This window comes from Oncorhynchus keta, chromosome 4 (genome assembly GCF_023373465.1).
Source record: "Oncorhynchus keta strain PuntledgeMale-10-30-2019 chromosome 4, Oket_V2, whole genome shotgun sequence".
In the NCBI taxonomy this organism is placed as follows: Eukaryota; Metazoa; Chordata; class Actinopteri; order Salmoniformes; family Salmonidae; genus Oncorhynchus; species Oncorhynchus keta.
In genome coordinates, this window is record NC_068424.1 from 72,905,847 (window position 1) to 72,928,228 (window position 22,382).

General features: G+C 41.9%; 1 pseudogene; it reads right to left on the reverse strand.

The window, feature by feature from the left end:
* The window catches only part of LOC118384003 (actin-binding LIM protein 3-like), a 151,388-nt pseudogene that overhangs the window by 85,603 nt on the left and 43,403 nt on the right, over positions 1–22,382 (reverse strand).

Consider the following 22,382-nt stretch of genomic DNA (forward strand, 5'->3'; position numbering starts at 1 on the left):
ACACACACACCCACACACACAATCCATCCCGCCACACACACACACACACACAATCCATCCCGCCACACACACACACACACACACAATCCATCCCGCACACACACACACACCCACACACACAATCCATCCCGCCACACACACACACCCACAATCCATCCCGCCACACACACACACACACACACAATCCATCCATCCCGCCACACACACACAATCCATCCCGCCACACACACACACACCCACACACACAATCCATCCCACCACACACACACACAATCATCCACCACACACACACACACACACACACAATCCATCCCGCCACACACACACACACCCCACCACACAATCCATCACACACACACACAATCCATCCCGCCACACACACACACCCACACACAATCCATCCCGCCACACACACACACACACACACACACACACACACACAATCCATCCCGCCACACACACACACCCACACACACAATCCATCCCGCCACACACACACACACACACACACACACAATCCATCCCGCCACACACACACCCGCACACACAATCCATCCCGCCACACACACACACACACACACACACACACACACAATCCATCCCGCCACACACACACACCCACACACACAATCCATCCCGCCACACACACACACACACACACACCCTTCAACAATAACTAATTGTATCCTGAGTTCATGAGTGGAGTGTATTGACTTAACACATCTAAAGAATATTAATAGTTATTCACTATGAACTAGTCTTTGTCACTAGTATGAACTAGTCTTTCCCAAATTGCACCCTATTCCCTATTTAGTGCATTACGTTTGACCAGGGCCCACTATGTACAGTAGTGAGAGAGAAGAAGAGAGAAGAAGAGAGAGAAAAAAGAGAAGAGAGAGAAAAAAGAGAAAAGAGAGAAGAGAGAGAGAAGAGAGAGAGAAGAGAGAGAGAAGAGAGAGAGAAGAGAGAGAAGAGAGAAGAGAGAGAGAAGAGAGAGAGAAGAGAGAGAGAAGAGAGAGAGAAGAGAGAGAGAAGAGAGAGAGAAGAGAGAGAGAAGAGAGAGAGAAGAGAGAGAGAAGAGAGAGAGAAGAGAGAGAGAAGAGAGAAGAAGAGAGAGAGAAGAGAGAGAGAAGAGAGAGAAGAAGAGAGAGAGAAGAGAGAGAGAAGAGAGAGAGAAGAGAGAGAGAAGAGAGAGAGAAGAGAGAGAGAAGAGAGAGAGAAGAGAGAGAGAAGAGAGAGAGAAGATAGAGAGAAGATAGAGAGAAGATAGAGAGAAGATAGAGAGAAGATAGAGAGAGCGAGAGAGAGGGAGGGGGGGGGGGCAAGGAGAGTGAGATAGTAAAAGAGCAAAAGGAAGAGGGATAGGAAGAGTAAGAGAGAGAGAGAGAGATCCAGCTAGGATTGGGAGATAACTATAGGGCTTGTGAGTGAGTGTATGATGTGTGTGTGCCGGCCACATCTCTGGAACCACGGAACAATGGCAGTGCTTCAAACACAACGTCCCAGTGGAGTTGAAAACAGGGAGAAGCAGCCAGAAAGCTGACCACAAAACCACATGATATCTGACAGGAGAGGACAAACAAACACAAACAGACGCCACAGAGCTCCAGGACAGCAACACAATTAGACCCAATCAAATCATGAGAAAACAAAAAGATAATTACTTGACACATTGGAAAGTAATTTACAAAAAAAACAGAGCAAACTAGAATGCTATTTGTCCCTAAACAGAGTGTACACAGTGCAGAATACCTGACCACTGTGACTGACCCAAAATTAAGGGAAACTTTGACTATGTACAGACTCAGTGAGCATAGCCTTGCTATTGAGAAGGCCGCCGTAGCCTGTCTTCTATTGAGGGCCATGTTTGCCTATGTGCACACTGCCCACAAAATGATGTGGAAACTGAGCTGCACTTCCAATTCCACTTCCTAGCGAAAGAGCGAGAGGAGACAGAGAGAGAGAGAAAATACAGCATTATAAGTAAATCTAGATGGAAAACATACAACAGTAATGGAAAGAAATTTGATTGACTATTTGAGCTAAATATAATAATCATGTCACTCGTTCTCTCTAACCATCTTTCTTGCTCAATCTCTCTATTTCTCACTCTCTCTTGTTCACTCTCTCTCTTTTCATCTCTCTCTTCCCCCTCCCCCATCTCTCCGGCAGTTACCAGCCTTTGGAAATCTGTGGCACACACTAAGAGTATGTTCCCAGACACCACCAGACCTGGCTAGACTTCAAACACAGAAACCACTCATATCATTAACCAAATGCATCTCATTACCATAGCATCAGGCCATATGACAGCCTAAATGCATTTAGTGGGACTGGTTGCATCTGAAATGGCACCCTATTCCCTATATTGTGCACTGATTTTGACCAGAACCCATCAACAGTAGCACACTAGACAGGGCAGAGGGTGCCATTTGGGATGCAGATGAAGGGTAGGTGGTTTTGGTGAAAGGTCCACCTGTTCTTGGTAATCACATTGTTACCCTGTGTGGTGAGTGACCATTGGTTGGATGTTCTGGGCAGGGACGTCCCCTTTCCCCTGGTTGCCATAGGAGCCATTAACCTTCCGTGGTTGCCCTAGAGACAGTGGCATCCCATGCTAAAGACTGAGGTGGAGCGGCAGCATTTTGTGTTCCCAAATCTCTCTTAGTTACCAGGAAATGACAATGGGGTCTCTACGGGGTGAAAAGACACACTGCTGTGAGTGTTATAGGCTAGGGCAGTTCAGGGCTGGGTTGTGATGTGTTGTTCTGTGCCCATCCTTGACAGGGCAGGGCAGCTGTGGCTTGGCCCATGAAGAAAGCTCTGGGGAACTGCTTTTTACTACTTCTAAATCAGGACCACATGCTCTGTGAAAGGCTGTAGCATTGTGTTAAACCAGGGATGGGCAACAATGATGGGGTGGGGGACATTTTCTAAAACATTTAATGCAATTCTACTCATTTTGCCATGGGGCGTAGAGAAAAATACACAGTTTTACAGCTTATTTCTACATAGGGTGGAGAGAAATGTGTGCAGTTGTTAGTGGCAGTAAGTCAGTAAGTCAGCAACTCAGTAAGTCAGTGACTCAGTGACTCAGTAAGTCAGTGACTCAGTAAGTCAGTGACTCAGTAAGTCAGTAAGTCAGTAACTCAGTGACTCAGTAAGTCAGTAACTCAGTGACTCAGTAAGTCAGTGACTCAGTAAGTCAGTAAGTCAGTAATTCAGTGACTCAGTAAGTCAGTAATTCAGTGACTCAGTAAGTCAGTAAGTCAGTGACTCAGTAACTCAGTGACTCAGTAAGTCAGTAAGTCAGTAACTCAGTGACTCAGTAAGTCAGTAACTCAGTAAGTCAGTGACTCAGTAAGTCAGTGACTCAGTAAGTCAGTGACTCAGTAAGTCAGTAAGTGAGTAACTCAGTAAGTCAGTAAGTGAGTAACTCAGTAAGTCAGCAATTCCGTAAGTCAGTAAGTCAGTGACTCAGTGACTCAGTAAGTCAGTGACTTAGTAAGTCAGTAACTCAGTAAGTCAGTAAGTCAGTGACTCAGTAAGTCAGTGACTCAGTAAGTCAGTGACTCAGTAAGTCAGTGACTCAGTGACTCAGTCAGTGACTTAGTAACTCAGTGACTCAGTAAGTCAGTAAGTCAGTGACTCAGTAAGTCAGTGACTCAGTAAGTCAGTGACTCAGTAAGTCAGTGACTCAGTAACTCAGTGACTCAGTAACTCAGTGACTCAGTAACTCAGTAAGTCGGTGACTCAGTAAGTCAGTAAGTCAGTGACTCAGTAAGTCAGTGACTCAGTGACTCAGTGACTCAGTAAGTCTTCCACTCTCTCTCCATCATGCCTCCCCACCTCTGCTCTTTTTCTCTCACTGTTCCTCTCTTTGCACTTGTGTTAAATCTCTGTGATGAATCGTTTCACAAATGTCTGTCCTCTCTGTGGAGTCTGTTAGCCATACTACTGTAGCTACAGGCTGTGTTCCAAATGGCTCTATATATAGTGCACTACTATTGACCGGGATCCTGTCCCAGGCCCAGTAGGGAATAGGGTCACATTTGGGATACCCGCACAGTCTAATTGTTTAACTGCTAATGTCAACACTATGCTAATACACCAAGTCTGGGTATAAGGCTGCTGGCTAGGGCAATGGTACACACACACACACAGAGTGCAAGGGCATTGGTACTGTAAGGACCATGTATGACTACCTCCAGCAGGGACAGGATATAGCAGATCCTCCCAACCTCCCCATAAATCCGATATGACCCTACATGTTCTACTCTGTGTTCCTTACCCACTCTCCTCCTCATCGGCACTTTCTCCAACTCTTCCATTCTCTCCCTCCCCCGCCTCTCCTATATTCCTCTCCTCCTGTCTTTCATTGCCTTCTGAACCTTCGGGAAACGCTTCAGCTGTAATTAATGTACTCTTACAGACAGAGCCAAGAGAGAGGGCTGAAGGGATGGAGGGTGAGAAAGAAAGAAAGAAATAGCTGAGAGGGATAGACTTTTAGTTAAATTGTTCAGGTGTTAATGAAGACTCCAGGGTAAAACAGTGAATTTGAGCCAGTCTCTCCAGATCTCAGGCAGTTAGACCTAACTAAGCAGCTTGTGGACGAAACAAAACTCAATTTGATGATGAGCAGACAAGACGTCTTACTCAGACATCCAGAAGCAACAGAGGGAACCCTCATTAAGAATACACAAACATAACTCCTAAAACCTAACCATAGTCACGAGGGAGGAAAAGACAAGGAGAAGTTAACACATCACCAACCAATAAACACTGTTGAAACGTATGAGAAAGAACTCTCTCACTTACAGAGCCACACACACACACACAAAAGTGAGAGCCAATAGAGAGGGTGGATGAGTGTGTTTATCCTCTCAAGCAGTGATCCTTTAGGAGACTAGATGCAGGATAATCTCCGTATTCCCTAAATAGTACACTAATTTTGACCAGAGCACTGTATAGCGAATAGGGTGTGTTTGAGACAAAGGTTATCTTCGATCCTAAATCCAACAGCTTCTGGAGAGAAAACCACAGCTGCCTAAACTCATCTCCCTGGAATCTTGCAATGTCTCCCTAGTAACCACACATTAGCTTGGTGATTGGAGCAGCGTGGCAGAGGTTGCTATAGCTACAGGAAGCTCCCATCCCCTCTAACTCACATCTCTCTCTCTCAATTCAATTCAATTCAAGGGGCTTTATTGGCATAGGAAACCAATGTTAACATTGCCAAAGCAAGTGATATAGATAACAAACATAAGTGAAATACATTTTTTTTTAATTGAACACTAAACATTACACTCACAGAAGTTCCAAACTAATAAAGACATTCCAAATGTCATATTATGTATATATATATATATATATATATATATATATGTGCAAATGGTTAAAGTACAAAAGGGAAAATAAATAAACAAATATGGGTTGTATTTACAATGGTGTTTGTTCTTCACAGGTTGCCCTTTTCTTGTGGAAACAGGTCACAAATCTTGCTGCTGTGATGACACACTGGTATTTCACCCAGTAGATATGGGAGTTTATCAAATTCGAGTTTGTTTTTGAATTATTTGTGGATCTGTGTAATCTGATGGAAATATGTCTCTCTAATATGGTCATACATTGGGCAGGAGGTTAGGAAGTGCAGCTCAGTTTCCACCTCATTTTGTGGGCAGTGAGCACATAGCCTGTCTTTTCTTGAGAGCCATGTCTGCCTACGGCGACCTTTCTCAATAGCAAGGCTATGATCACTGAGTCTGTACATAGTCAAAGCTTTCCTTTGGTTTGGGTCAGTCACAGTGGTCAGGTATTTTGCCACTGTGTACTCTCTGTGTAGGGACAAATAGCATTCTAGTTTGCTCAATTCTTGTTAATTCTTTCCAATGCCTCAAGTAATAATTTTTTTGTTTTCTCATGATTTGGTTGGGTCTAACCTCTCTCTCTCCATCGCTCTCTTTGCCTCCATCTCTCTCTGCCTCTCTGCCTGCTCCTTTCTTTAAGGGAAGTTTTACCAGAGACAAACAGATACAGGTAACCTCTTTCAGTAGTCCTGATACTCTGGACATTGTAGAAATCTATTTTGACTCACAAAACTGCTGACAGAAGATTTGTATGGTTTTGGAACCTGACGCTTGCGTGAGTGAGTGAGTGAGTGAGTGAGTGAGTGAGTGAGTGAGTGAGTGAGTGAGTGAGCGAGCGTGTGAGTGAGAGAGAGAGAGAGCGTGCATCTTCCTAAGGAGCTGTCCATATGGAACATGCATTTAGACCACTGTAATGCCTGGTAGCTGTACTGGAATGGGAGAGTGCCACTTTAGCTACCAGCGGAAAATGTGGTCAGTGTGTCATTAGGCCACGATACACAGTGTGCTACCATTACCAGTACATTTACATTTACATTTAAGTCATTTAGCAGACGCTCTTATCCAGAGCGACTTACAAATTGGTAATACAATATGTAATACAGCACGATCCGTTTGTCCTCACCAGGGTTTCAGTTAGCCAGTAATGCAATATGTAATACAGCACGATCGTCAGTCCTCACCAGGGTTTCAGTTAGCCAGTAATACAATATGTAATACAGCACGATCCTCAGTCCTCACCAGGGTTTCAGTTAGCCAGTAATACAATATGTAATACAGCACGATCCATGTGTCCCCACCAGGGTTTCAGTTAGCCAGTGATACAATATGTAATACAGCACGATCCATGTGTCCCCACCAGGGTTTCAGTTAGCCAGTAATACAATATGTAATACAGCACGATCCTCAGTCCTCACCAGGGTTTCAGTTAGCCAGTAATACAATATGTAATACAGCACGATCCTCAGTCCTCACCAGGGTTTCAGTTAGCCAGTAATACAATATGTAATACAGCACGATCTCCAGTCCTCACCAGGGTTTCAGTTAGCCAGTAATACAATATGTAATACAGCACGATCCCCTGTCCTCACCAGGGTTTCAGTTAGCCAGTAATACAATATGTAATACAGCATGATCCATGTGTCCTCACCAGGGTTTCAGTTAGCCAGTAATACAATATGTAATACCGCACGATCCCCAGTCCTCACCAGGGTTTCAGTTAGCCAGTAATACAATATGTAATACAGCACGATCCTGAGTCCTCACCAGGGTTTCAGTTAGCCAGTAATACAATATGTAATACAGCACGATCCATGTGTCCCCACCAGGGTTTCAGTTAGCCATTAATACAATATGTAATACCGCACGATCCCCAGTCCTCACCAGGGTTTCAGTTAGCCAGTAATACAATATGTAATACAGCACGATCCTCAGTCCTCGCCAGGATTTCAGTTAGCCAGTAATGCAATATGTAATACAGCACGATCCATGTGTCCTCGCCAGGGTTTCAGTTAGCCAGTAATACAATATGTAATACAGCACGATCCATGTGTCCTCACCAGGGTTTCAGTTAGCCAGTAATACAATATGTAATACAGCACGATCCATGAGTCCTCACCAGGGTTTCAGTTAGCCAGTAATACAATATGTAATACAGCACGATCCGTGTGTCCTCGCCAGGGTTTCAGTTAGCCAGTAATACAATATTTAATACAGCACGATCCCAAGTCCTCACCAGGGTTTCAGTTAGCCAGTAATACAATATGTAATACAGCACGATCCATGTGTCCTCACCAGGGTTTCAGTTAGCCAGTAATACAATATGTAATACAGCACGATCCATGTGTCCTCACCAGGGTTTCAGTTAGCCAGTAATACAATATGTAATACAGCACGATCCATGTGTCCTCACCAGGGTTTCAGTTAGCCAGTAATACAATATGTAATACAGCACGATCCTCAGTCCTCACCAGGGTTTCAGTTAGCCAGTAATACAATATGTAATACAGCACGATCCTTAGTCCTCACCAGGGTTTCAGTTAGCCAGTAATACAATATGTAATACAGCACGATCTCAGTCCTCACCAGGGTTTCAGTTAGCCAGTAATACAATATGTAATACAGCACGATCCATGTGTCCCCACCAGGGTTTCAGTTAGCCAGTAATACAATATGTAATACAGCACGATCCGTCAGTCCTCACCAGGGTTTCAGTTAGCCAGTAATACAATATGTAATACAGCACGATCCATGTGTCCTCACCAGGGTTTCAGTTAGCCAGTAATACAATATGTAATACAGCACGATCCCAAGTCCTCACCAGGGTTTCAGTTAGCCAGTAATACAATATGTAATACAGCACGATCCTCAGTCCTCACCAGGGTTTCAGTTAGCCAGTAATACAATATGTAATACAGCACGATCCATGTGTCCTCACCAGGGTTTCAGTTAGCCAGTAATACAATATGTAATACAGCACGATCCCTCAGTCCTCACCAGGGTTTCAGTTAGCCAGTAATACAATATGTAATACAGCACGATCCTCAGTCCTCACCAGGGTTTCAGTTAGCCAGTAATACAATATGTAATACAGCACGATCCAAAGTCCTCACCAGGGTTTCAGTTAGCCAGTAACAGCTGGCCTTTGGCCGTAAAAAAACACTAGAAAAGCCAATAAATAAAATTGCCACCGGGCCAATTGTCCGGGAGAAGAAAAAAAACTATGCGAAATAATACTTGTTAGCCTTTTCATTGATGTAAATACCAGATGATGTAAATACAGTTTCCCAGTCTTTCTTTTTGGTCTATGGATTAATGTGCATCATTAGGGGAATTAAATTGGCACGTTAAATTGGCATTCGTTACGTATCTTATTTATCACGGCATACAGATAGAGACTGAGCAGAAAGTCTGTCAGACAGCGTTTTTATAGGCCCAATCATTGCACAAGAATTCTAAATGAAATCATGTGTTAAAAATAGTCTTTGAAACTACGATTAAAAAGAGCTAATATTTTTATATTTCAACTGGTAATTGAAGCACGTGCGTTCTTTTCCATTCGCCATTCAAATGCATAGGCAAGGGAAGGCAGGCATCTCACACCATCTCACACCATCTCACACCACTGCAGTGAGCTGGAGGCAGTATGCAGTTTTAAAACATATAGCTACTTAATTGTTTGAAACCTGAATGTTTGACTACATATTATGAGGAATGTGCTACCTTCCTTCAAAGTAGTCTGTATAAATTATTTTATAAAGACTTTCATCTATCAACTGAAACCAGTAGTCTAATATTTTATACAGACATCCATCTGCCAACTGAAACCAGTAGTCTAATATTTTATACATATGTCCATCTGCCAACTGAAACCAGTAGTCTAATATTTTATACAGACTTCCATCTGCCAACTGAAACCAGTAATCTAATATTTTATACATATGTCCATCTGCCAACTGAAACCAGTAGTCTAATATTTTATACAGACTTCCATCTATCAACTGAAACCAGTAGTCTAATATTTTATACAGACTTCCATCTATCAACTGAAACCAGTAGTCTAATATTTTATACAGACTTCCATCTGAAACCAGCAGTCTAATATTTTATACAGCCTTCCAAACCAGTAGTGTAATATTTTATACAGACATCCATCTATCAACTTTTATATTTTATACAGACATCCATCTGCCAACTGAAACCAGTATGTCACGCGGGACTAGGTGTGTGAGCAGGAATCAGACGCAGAGAGAGAGTTAAAGTGCTTTACTATTGCACACCAAACTGATAAGCCCATCAATACAGGGCCAGGACACTATACCAGACAACCAAAACCACAGGGTGTCCAGTATAGAAAACAACATACACCACGACCTAATATGTACACACGTAACAAAAGACAATCCCGCACAAAACAAGGGCGGGTCAAACTACTACATATATGGAAGCTAATTAAACCAAAATACAACATGTGAAACTAATAAGACAAAACCAACAGACAAAACGAAAAAGGGATCGGTAGCGGCTAGTAGGACGGTGAAACCAGTAGTCTAATATTTTATACAGACTTCCATCTGCCAACTGAAACCAGTAGTCTAATATTTTATACAGATGTCCATCTGCCAACTGAAACCAGTAGTCTAATATTTTATACAGACTTCCATCTGCCAACTGAAACCAGTAGTCTAATATTTTATACAGATGTCCATCTGCCAACTGAAACCAGTAGTCTAATATTTTATACAGACTTCCATCTGCCAACTGAAACCAGTAGTCTAATATTTTATACAGACTTCCATCTGCCAACTGAAACCAGTAGTCTAATATTTTATACAGATGTCCATCTGCCAACTGAAACCAGTAGTCTAATATTTTATACAGACTTCCATCTGCCAACTGAAACCAGTAGTCTAATATTTTATACAGATGTCCATCTGCCAACTGAAACCAGTAGTCTAATATTTTATACAGACTTCCATCTGCCAACTGAAACCAGTAGTCTAATATTTTATACAGACTTCCATCTGCCAACTGAAACCAGTAGTCTAATATTTTATACATATGTCCATCTGCCAACTGAAACCAGTAGTCTAATATTTTATACAGATGTCCATCTGCCAACTGAAACCAGTCGTCTAATATTTTATACAGACATCCATCTATCAACTGAAACCAGTAGTCTAATATTTTATACAGACTTCCATCTGCCAACTGAAACCAGTCGTCTAATATTTTATACAGACTTCCATCTATCAACTGAAACCAGTAGTCTAATATTTTATACAGACATCCATTTGCCAACTGAAACCAGTAGTCTAATATTTTATACAGACATCCATTTGCCAACTGAAACCAGTAGTCTAATATTTTATACAGACTTCCATCTATCAACTGAAACCAGTAGTCTAATATTTTATACAGACTTCCATCTATCAACTGAAACCAGTAGTCTAATATTTTATACAGACTTCCATCTATCAACTGAAACCAGTCGTCTAATATTTTATACAGACATCCATTTGCCAACTGAAACCAGTCGTCTAATATTTTATACAGACATCCATTTGCCAACTGAAACCAGTAGTCTAATATTTTATACAGACATCCATTTGCCAACTGAAACCAGTAGTCTAATATTTTATACAGACATCCATTTGCCAACTGAAACCAGTAGTCTAATATTTTATACAGACTTCCATCTATCAACTGAAACCAGTAGTCGAATATTTTATACAGACTTCCATTTGCCAACTGAAACCAGTAGTCTAATATCTTATACAGACATCCATTTGCCAACTGAAACCAGTAGTCTGTTTTTCTCATGTTCTATTGGTTTTCAACTTTCTTTCATTGTCCGATAAAATGCAAACTGGTTTGTTCTAAAGGTAACTTTAATATCCTGAAACTGTACATTTATATTCATATATTCAAACGATCATGTTTGATATGCTAATGCTACTTGCTAGCATAGTTAGCTGTGTTATTGTCTCTCAAGCTACAAGCAAAATAAACCCTTTAATTTTCTGCACATGCTTGTCAATTCTTACATTATTCAAGAGTCTAATATGTTTTAGATTAAAAATTGCCCAAATGTTTTAATAGTTTGTAAACTTATTGACTTGTGGCGACTGTGATACTGTTATTTACGGTCAATTTAGAGCTGCAGAACAGTAATGTCACATTGCCAGCCACAACGAAAGATAAGGAAACAATGTATGTATATTGAAAAAATTATGTACATACTATTAAGTTGACATTTGGTTGTGCTGCCTCTCCTAAATGTTTGTTAATAAGAATAGTCTAAGACATTCTTACTATTCCACACAATAAAGTATACAGTTAGTGTATTCATACTGTAATTGTATGTTCCACAGCTTATTTTCTACACCATATCAATGTATTTTCCATCAATGTATTTTCCATTTCCATGTTTTGTCTTGGAATAGATTACCAGGCTTCTTCTCCAAGCCACAATCAGTCGCTCTATAATGGGTTTAAATAGGAGGATAAACACGATTAGTGCTCTCTCGGTAATGCATGAGAAATCAATTATCATAATGTTGAGCTCTGGATCTAATGTGAATCAATACAGTAAGGGAGAGATACGACCAACGAGTGAAGGGTGTACAGAAGGGGTTGTATATATGTGTGGTGTGTGTGTGTGTGGGTGTGTGTGTGTGCTGTATTGGTTGTTACAATAGAGAGAAAAGACAGAGCAGTCAACAGAATGGAATTATAATGACTTCTCTATAACGGACTGCTGCTACACTCAAAGAATGCTGTAATAATAATCTCTGTCTGTCTTGCTATTGCTCTTTCCATCACAATGCTACTGAACTCCATGCTGAGAGAGAGATGGAGAAAGACAGACAGAGACAGTGACAGACAGAGACAGACAGAGAGACAGCCAGAGACACAGAGACAGAGACAGACAGAGAGACAGCCAGAGACACAGAGACAGCCAGAGACACAGAGACAGCCAGAGACACAGAGACAGACAGAGACAGACAGAGAGACAGCCAGAGACAGAGAGACAGCCAGAGACACAGAGACAGCCAGAGACAGACACAGAGACAGCCAGAGACAGAGAGACAGCCAGAGACACAGAGACAGCCAGAGAGACAGACAGAGACAGACAGAGAGACAGCCAGAGACAGACAGAGACAGCCAGAGACAGCCAGAGACACAGAGACAGCCAGAGACAGCCAGAGACAGACAGAGAGACAGACAGAGACAGACAGACAGAGACAGACAGACACAGAGAGACAGACAGACACAGAGAGACAGCCAGAGACAGAGAGACAGCCAGAGACAGACAGAGACAGAGACAGCCAGACTGAGACAGCAAAGAAAGACAGAGACAGCCAGAGACAGCCAGACATACAGAGACAGACAGACAGACAAAGACAGACAAAGACAGACAGACAAAGACAGACAGACAGAGAAAGACAGACAGAGAAAGACAGACAGACAGACTGAGACAGACAAAGAAAGACAAGTGATGATAACAGACAGTGAGAGTCTGAGGAAGAAATGAAAGGAACAACTTCATAGAAAATGGCACTTATTGTTTCCCAAGGTGAAATGAGTTGAATATAAACAGTTCTGGCTAAACAGTGCATTTGGAAACTATTCAGACCCCTTGACTTTTTCCACATTTTGTTACGTTACAGCCTTATTCAAACATTTATTACATTCTTTTGTTCCCTCAATCTACTCACAATACCCCATAATGAAACACAAAAACTGATTTAATTTTTTTTGCAAATTTATGACAAATAAAAACAGAAATAGCTTATTTACCCTTTGCTATGAGACTCAAAACTGAGCTCAGGTGCACCCTGTTTCCATTGGTCATCCTTGGGATGTTTCTAAAAGTTGACTGGAATCCATCTGTGGTAAATGCAATTGATTGGACATGATTTGGAAAGGCACACACCTGTCTATATAAGATCCCACAGTTGACAGTGCATGTCAGAGGAAAAAACAAGCCATGAGGTCGAAGGAACTGTCTGTCGAGCTCCGAGACAGGATTGTGTTGAGGCACAGATCTGGGGAAGGGTAACAAAACATTTCTGCAGCATTGAAGGTCCCCTGGAACACAGTGGCCTCCATCATTCTTAAATGGAAGAAGTTTGGAACCAAAAAGCCTCTTCCTAGAGCTGGCTGCCTTACCAAACTGAACAATTGGGGAAGAAAGGCCTTGGTCAGGGAGGTGACAAAGAACCTGATGGTCACTCTGACAGATCTCCAGAGGTCCTCTATAGAGACGGTAGAACCTTCCAGAAGGACAACCATCTCTGCTGCACTCCAACAATCAGGCCTTTATGGTAGTGGCCTGATGGAAGCCACTCCTCAGTCAAAGGCACAAGGCAACCCACTCTCTGACCATGAGAAACAAGAGTATCTGGTCTGATGAAACCAAGATTGAACTATTTGGCTTTAATGCCAATAATCACGTCTGGAGGAAACCCTATGGTGAAGAAAGTTAGTGACAGAATCATGCTGTGAAGATGTTTCCCTATTACAGCACACAGACGTATTCAGGCCTCCCTACACACACACACAGACGTATTCCTTGAGCCTCCCTATCACACACGCACACAGATGAATTCCTTGAGCATCACACGCACACAGACGTATTCCTTGAGCCTCCTAACCGCACACAGACGTATTCCTTGAGCCACCCTATCACACGCACACAGGTGAATCCTTGAGCCACCCTATCACACGCACAGGACGTATTCCTTGAGCCTCCCTATCACACGCACACAGACAATTCCTTGAGCCTCCCTATCACACGCACACAGACGTATTCCTTGAGCCTCCCTATCACACGCACACAGACGTATTCCTTGAGCCTCCCTATCACACGCACAGACGTATTCCTTGAGACTCCCTATCACACGCACACAGATATTCCTTGAGCCTCCCTACACACGCACACAGACGTATTCCTTGAGCCTCCCTATCACACAACAAAGAGCGTATTCCTTTATCACACGCAACAGATATATTCCTTGAGCCTCCCTATCACACGCACACAGACGTTTCCTTGAACCTCCCTATCACACGCACACAGACGTATTCCTTGAGCCTCCCTATCACACGCACACAGACGTATTCCTTGAACCTCCCTATCACACGCACACAGACGTAAAAACTTGAGCCTCCCTACACACTGAACACGTCAATGTCAAACTGTCCCAAGATGGGAAATGATTTCATGCTTGGATAACTGTCAGAGCCAGACAGACAACACAAGAGACAGTGAGAGAGATAAGAGAGAGAATATCACAGGAGAAGAGAGAGAGGTTAGTGAGAAGGGAGATGAGAGAGAGAGAGAGAGACAGGGAGTCCAGAGACAGAGAGAGAGAGAGAGAGAGAGAGAGAGACTCCTCAGAGAAAGAGAGAGAGAGACAGAGAGATAAATGCTTGGTTTGATAACTGACGCCTAAACCATGACCAACCTCTTTCTCTCACTCTCTCCATCTTTCAATCTTCTTCATGTGTCTGTTCCATTCCCCATCACACACCCAGATCATCATCAGCCAAAGACAAACAGCAGGAATGAAAAACAAACAGAACAGAAAACAGAAGGATGACTAGAGGAGAGAACATGTAGTTGAGGGAAGGGTAGGGAGGAAGGAAGGGTAGGAGGTGACAGTGAAACAATAGCAGGTCTTTAGAAAGCTGTGGCCATCGATGCTACTGGAAACACAGTGGATAGAACCACAGAGGGAGGGCATGGTCATAAAACTGCTCTACTGTACTGGTGTCACCTGTCTCTGCTTTGGTCCAGGTCAGACCTGGGTCAAATATGTCCATGTCTAACTATTTTTGCCTGAGTTTGCATTTTGCACTATCCCATTGGTTCCATTTTGAGATGAAATGAGTGGAGGGGAGAGGAGAGCTCAGGTTAGGGCGAGAGTGAGATCACAGAAACAGAGAGATGGGGAAACAAACATATGACATAGGGGAAATATAACCCTCCCTCTCGTTCTCTGCCTGAACCTTCTCTCTGGTCTTTGTAATGGGGTTTCCCATTGGTTGAGGCTCCCTAGTGAGGCTGAGAATAACCACCAATCAGAGGGAGGGGGCCCTTTCACATGGTTACCACAGCAACCCCTCAACTGAAAACACACAAGTGAAAGTAGAGGGGGATATCATAAAACCCCATTTGAAACAATCCTAGACTAAGTAGCTTATACAAACGCTTTCTATGGTAGCAGTGAATGTGATGTGCTGGAGCAGGCATTCATTTAAACTTCTAAGAAGATGAGAGCACAACCACAAAGCATTGGCGCTACCTACAGATGTGTTCAAAAACATACTGTTGTTGTCATGACACAATGCATCACACTGTAGGTAGAGATCGTACAGAGAAATGCTTTTACATCACCTTATTGTGTATAACAACTATATCAAATCAATCAAATGTTATTGGTCACATGCACGTGATTAGCAGATGTTATTGCAGGTGTAGTGAAATGCTTGTGCTTCTAGCTCCGGCAGTGCAGTAATATTTAACAAGTAATATCTAACAAATTGCACAACATATACTCAATACACACAAATCTAAGTAGGAATGAATTGAGACTATATACACATATGGACGAGCGAGGTCAGAGCGGAACGGACTAAGATACAGTAGAATATTATTGAATACAGTATGAACACATGAGATGAGTAATGCAAGATATGTAAATATTATTAAGTGAATGAGACACCAAAGAATAGTATAGAATACAGTATATACACATGAGACGGCAGCGTAGCCTTGTGGTTAGAGTGTTGGACTAGTAACCGGAAGGTTGCGGGTTCAAACCCCCGAGCTGACAAGGTACAAATCTGTCGTTCTGCCCCTGAACAGGCAGTAAACCCACTGTTCCCAGGCCGTCATTGAAAATAAGAATATGTTCTTAACTGACTTGCCTGGTTAAATAAAGGTAAAAAAATAAAATAATAAATAAATAAAAAAAAGATGAGTGATGCCAGATGTAAACATTATTAAGTGACTAAGATACCATAGTATAGTATAGAATACAGTATATACACATGAGATGAGTAATGCAAAGTATGTAAACATTAAGTGACTAAGATACCGTAGAATAGTATAGAATAGAGTATATACATATGAGATGAGTAATGCCAGATGTAAACATTATTAAGTGACTAAGATACCATAGTATAGTATAGAATACAGTATATACACATGAGATGAGTAATGCCAGATGTAAACATTATTAAGTGACTAAGATACCGTAGAATAGTATAGAATACAGTATATACACATGAGATGAGTAATGCAAAGTATGTAAACATTATTAAGTGACTAAGATACCATAGTATAGTATAGAATACAGTATATACACATGAGATGAGTAATGCAAAGTATGTAAACATTAAGTGACTAAGATACCGTAGAATAGTATAGAATACAGTATATACACATGAGATGAAATGCAAAGTATGTAAACATTAAGTGACTAAGATACCGTAGAATAGTATAGAATACAGTATATACACATGAGATGAGTAATGCAAAGTATGTAAACATTAAGTGACTAGATACCGTAGAATAGTATAGAATACAGTATATACACATGAGATGAGGTAATGCAAAGTATGTAAACATTAAGTGACTAAGATACCGTAGAATAGTATAGAATACAGTATATACACATGAGATGAGTAATGCAAAGTATGTAAACATTAAGTGACTAAGATACTAGAATAGTATAGAATACAGTATATACACATGAGATGAGTAATGCAAAGTATGTAAACATTAAGTGACTAAGATACCGTAGAATAGTATAGAATACAGTATATACACATGAGATGAGTAATGCAAAGTATGTAAACATTAAGTGACTAAGATACCGTAGAATAGTATAGAATACAGTATATACACATGAGATGAGTAATGCAAAGTATGTAAACATTAAGTGACTAAGATACCGTAGAATAGTATAGAATACAGTATATACACATGAGATGAGTAATGCAAACAAACATTAAGTGACTAAGATACAATAGTATAGAATACAGTATATACACATGAGATGAGTAATGCAAAGTATGTAAACATTAAGTGACTAAGATACCCTAGAATAGTATAGAATACAGTATATACACATGAGATGAGTAATGCAAAGTATGTAAACATTAAGTGACTAAGATACCGTAGAATAGTATAGAATACAGTATATACACATGAGATGAGTAATGCAAAGTATGTAAACATTAAGTGACTAAGATACCGTAGAATAGTATAGAATACAGTATATACACATGAGATGAGTAATGCAAAGTATGTAAACATTAAGTGACTAAGATACCGTAGAATAGTATAGAATACAGTATATACACATGAGATGAGTAATGCAAAGTATGTAAACATTAAGTGACTAAGATACCGTAGAATAGTATAGAATACAGTATATACACATGAGATGAGTAATGCAAAGTATGTAAACATTAAGTGACTAAGATACCGTAGAATAGTATAGAATACAGTATATACACATGAGATGAGTAATGCAAAGTATGTAAACATTAAGTGACTAAGATGCACGTAGAATAGTATAGAATACAGTATATACACATGAGATGAGTAATGCAAAGTATGTAAACATTAAGTGACTAAGATACCGTAGAATAGTATAGAATACAGTATATACACATGAGATGAGTAATGCAAAGTATGTAAACATTAAGTGACTAAGATAGTAGAATAGTATAGAATACAGTATATACACATGAGATGAGTAATGCAAAGTATGTAAACATTAAGTGACTAAGATACCGTAGAATAGTATAGAATACAGTATATACACATGAGATGAGTAATGCAAAGTATGTAAACATTAAGTGACTAAGATACCGTAGAATAGTATAGAATACAGTATATACACATGAGATGAGTAATGCAAAGTATGTAAACATTAAGTGACTAAGATACCGTAGAATAGTATAGAATACAGTATATACACATGAGATGAGTAATGCAAAGTATGTAAACATTAAGTGACTAAGATACCGTAGAATAGTATAGAATACAGTATATACACATGAGATGAGTAATGCAAAGTATGTAAACATTAAGTGACTAAGATACCGTAGAATAGTATAGAATACAGTATATACACATGAGATGAGTAATGCAAAGTATGTAAACATTAAGTGACTAAGATACCAGAATAGTATAGAATACAGTATATAACATGAGATGAGTAATGCAAAGTATGTAAACATTAAGTGACTAAGATACCGTAGAATAGTATAGAATACAGTATATACAAAGATGAGTAATGCAAAGTAAAACATTAAGTGACTAAGATACCGTAAATAATAGAATAGAGTATATACATATGAGATGAGTAATGCCAGATGTAAACATTATTAAGTGACTAAGATACCATAGTATAGTATAGAATACAGTATATACACATGAGATGAGTAATGCCAGATGTAAACATTATTAAGTGACTAAGATACCGTAGAATATTATAGAATACAGTATATACATATGAGATGAGTAATGACAGATATGTAAACATTATTAAAGTGACTAGTATTCCATTCCTTATAGTGGCCAGTGATTCCTAGTCTATGCCTATAGGCAGCAGCCTCTAATGTGCTCTTGATGGCTGTTTAACAGTCTGATGGCATTGAGGGAGAAGCTGTTTTTCAGTCTCTCGGTTCCAGCTTTGATGCACCTGTACTGACCTCGCCTTTTGGATGAGCAGTGGCTCGGGTGGTTGATATCCTTGAGGATCTTTTTGGCCTTCCTGTGACATTGGATGCTGTAGGTGTCCTGGAGGACGGGTACTTTGCTCCCGGTAATATGTTGGGCAGACCGAACCACCCTCTGGAGAGCCTTGAGGTTGCGTGCGGTGCAGTTGCCAAACCGGGCGGTGATACAGCCCGACAGTCTGCTTTCAATTGGCATCTGTTTGTGAGGGTATTAGGTGACAAGCCAAATTTCTTTAGACATTTCAACCCCAGGAGGCTCTGTTGCGCCTTCTTCACCACTCTGTCTGTGTGAGTGGTCCATTTCAGTTTGTCAGTGATGTGTATACCAAGGAACATGAAGCTTTCCACCTTCTCCACTGTCGTCCCGTCAATGTAGATACGGGGGTGCGCCCTCTACTATTTCCTGAAGTCCATTATCATCTCCTTTGTTTTGTTGACGTTGAGTGAGAGGTTGTTTTCCAGGCACCACACTCCCAGATTCCTCACCTCCCCCCTGTAGGCTGTTGCTACTGCTACTGCTACTGTTGTGCCGTCTGCAAAATTGATGATTGAGTTGGAGGTGTGTTTGGCCACGTAGTCATGGGTGAACAGGGCGTAAAGGAGGGGGTTGAGCACGCACCCTTGTTGGGCCCCAGCGTTGAGGATCAGCAGAGTGGAGGTGATGTTTCCTACCTTCACCACCTGGGGGCGGCCTGTCAAGAAGTCCAAGTCCCAGTTGCAAAGGGCGGGGTTCAGATCCAAGGCCTCGAGCTTAATGATGAGCTTGGAGGGTACTATGGTATTGAATGCTGAGCTATAGTCAATAAACATCATTCTTATACAGGTTTTCCTCTTGTCTAGATGGGTTAGGGCAGTGCACAGAGTGATGGCGATTGTATCGTCTGTGGATCTGTTTGGGCGGTAAGCAAATTGAAGTGGGTCTAGGGTGACAGGTAGGGTGGAGGTGATATGGTCCTTGACTAGTCTCTCAAAGCACATAATGATGACAGACATGAGTGCTATGGGGCGATAATCATTCAGTTCAGTTACCTTTGCCTTCTTGGGTACAGGAACAATGGTGGCCATCTTGAAGCATGTGGGGACAGCAGACTGGGATAGGGAGAGATTGAATATGTCCTTAACCACAGCAGCCAGCTGGTCTGCACATGCTCTGAGGACACAGCTCGGGATGCCATCTGGGCCAGCAGCCTTGTGAGGGTTAACACGTTTAAATGTTTTACTCACATCGGCCACGGGGAAGGAGAGCCCACAGTTCTTGGTAGCGGGCCGCGTTGGTGGCACTGTGTTATCCTCAAAGCGTGCGAAGAACGTGTTTAGCCTGTCCAGAAGCAAGATGGCGGTCTCGACGACGTGGCTGGTCTTCCATTTTCAGTCCGTGATTGTCTGTTGTCCCTGCCACATACGACTTGTGTCCGAACCGTTGAATTGCGACTACACTTTATCTCTATACAGACGTTTAGCTTGTTTGATTGCCTTGCAGAGTGAATAACTACACTGTTTATATTCTGCCATATTACCAGTCGCCTTGCCAATGTTAAGTGAAGTGAAATGATTTTTTTTTTTAAACAATTCTAAACGGAAAAGTGGTGCGTGCATATCACCCCCTTTGCTGTGAAGTCCCTAAATAAGATCTGGTGCAAACAATTACCTTCAGAAGTCACATAATTAGTTAAATAAAGTCCACCTGTGTGCAATCTAAGTGTCACATGATCTGTCACATGATCTCAGGATATACAGTGCCTTGCGAAAGTATTCGGCCCCCTTGAACTTTGCGACCTTTTGCCACATTTCATGCTTCAAACATAAAGATATAAAACTGTATTTTTTTGTGAAGAATCAACAACAAGTGGGACACAATCATTAAGTGGAACGACATTTATTGGATATTTCAAACTTTTTTAACAAATCAAAAACTGAAAAATTGGGCGTGCAAAATTATTCAGCCTCTTTACTTTCAGTGCAGCAAACTCTCTCCAGATGTTCAGTGAGGATCTCTGAATGATCCAATGTTGACCCAAATGACTAATGATGATAAATACAATCCACCTGTGTGTAATCAAGTCTCCGTATAAATGCACCTGCACTGTGATAGTCTCAGAGGTCCGTTAAAAGCAGAGAGCATCATGAAGAACAAGGAACACACCAGGCAGGTCCGAGATACTTTTGTGAAGAAGTTTAAAGCCGGATTTGGATACAAAAAGATTTCCCAAGCTTTAAACATCCCAAGGAGCACTGTGCAAGCGATAATATTGAAATGGAAGGAGTATCAGACCACTGCAAATCTACCAAGACCTGGCCGTCCCTCTAAACTTTCAGCTCATACAAGGAGAAGACTGATCAGAGATGCAGCCAAGAGGCCCATGATCACTCTGGATGAACTGCAGAGATATACAGCTGAGGTGGGAGACTCCACGCCCTCCTACACACCTCTTAGCAGGAGCCCACGCACTCCTACACACCTCTTATCAGGAGTCCATGCCCTCCTACACACCTCTTAGCAGGAGCCCACGCCCTCCTACACACCTCTTAGCAGGAGCCCAAGCCCTCCTACACACCTCTTAGCAGGAGCCCACGCCCTCCTACACACCTCTTAGCAGGAGCCCACGCCCCTCCACACCTCTTAGCAGGAGCCCACGCCCTTCTACACACCTCTTAGCAGGAGCCCACGCCCTCCTACACACCTCTTAGCAGGAGCCCAAGCCCTCCTACACACCTCTTAACAGGAGCCCACGCCCTCCTACACACCTCTTATCAGGAGTCCATGCCCTCCTACACACCTCTTAGCAGGAGCCCACGCCCTCCTATACACCTCTTAGCAGGAGCCCAAGCCCTCCTACACACCTCTTAGCAGGAGCCCAAGCCCTCCTATACACCTCTTAGCAGGAGCCCAAGCCCTCCTACACACCTCTTAGCAGGAGCCCAAGCCCTCCTATACACCTCTTAGCAGGAGCCCAAGCCCTCCTATACACCTCTTAGCAGGAGCCCACGCCCTCCTACACACCTCTTAACAGGAGCCCACGCCCTCCTTCACGGTTCTTCTAATCCTTCGTCTGGATCATTATTGGCATGACTTGGAGTGTGTGTGTGTGCGTGTGTGCGTGTGTGCGTGCGTGTGTGGTGTGTCCACAGGGACTTGACGTCACAGTCTGAGTCCCAGCCTGTAAGAGCCTTAACATTCAGGAATGACCTACTACTGCAGGAAGAGGTGCAGACAGACACGTTTCTAATAAGCAGTGAAGGTAGTCCAGCATGGGGCAG